This window comes from Fonticula alba (assembly GCF_000388065.1).
Source record: "Fonticula alba strain ATCC 38817 unplaced genomic scaffold supercont2.11, whole genome shotgun sequence".
Lineage (NCBI taxonomy): Eukaryota > Rotosphaerida > Fonticulaceae > Fonticula > Fonticula alba.
The window spans coordinates 539663-540317 of NW_009242981.1; positions in this window are offsets into that span (position 1 = coordinate 539663).

The window sequence follows — 655 nt, forward strand, 5'->3', positions numbered from 1 at the left end:
CCTCCTCGGCCCAGCCTGGTGCTGGGGTGCATCCGGCGCGATCTGCCGCGCGCGCGCGCGCACGGCCCCGGGAATGGCAAGCCAAATGGCATGCCCTCCTCCTCCGCCTCTTGTCCTTGTCCTCCCCGAAGCCCCTCTTTCGTCGCCCCCTGCTTCCTCCCTCACGCCCCACTGTGGCGAAGGCGGGAGGGAGGACTTTTCTTTTCCGCAGCTCACCCGCCTCTCCTGCTGGTAAGAGGGGGGGAGCGGGATGGGGGAAGGAGCGCGCCCGCAATGCCCCCAGATCGGCGGGGATCCCCGCCGCCGTCCCCCCCCTCCCCCTTTCTCATCCATCTCGATCCTTGCACACACACAAACATGTACCATAGCATCTAAATATAGAAAAAAACGGAAACCAAGGTGGCCCTCGAGGAGGGGGAGGCGCGCGACCCGGAGAGACAGGAGGGTGGAAGAGAGGGGCGCCATGCACGTACAGCAGAACAGATAAGGCTGAATTTTATTTGTAAAGGGAGGGAGGGGGAGAAGGCGGCCGGGGGAAAGGCACCAGCGTGTGCACGCACACACCCCACCCCCACCGCCATCACCGCACCCAGACACACACCCGGGGGAGCGTATCCGGAGGAGGGTCCTCAAGAGAGGCGGCCGGCCGGCCGGC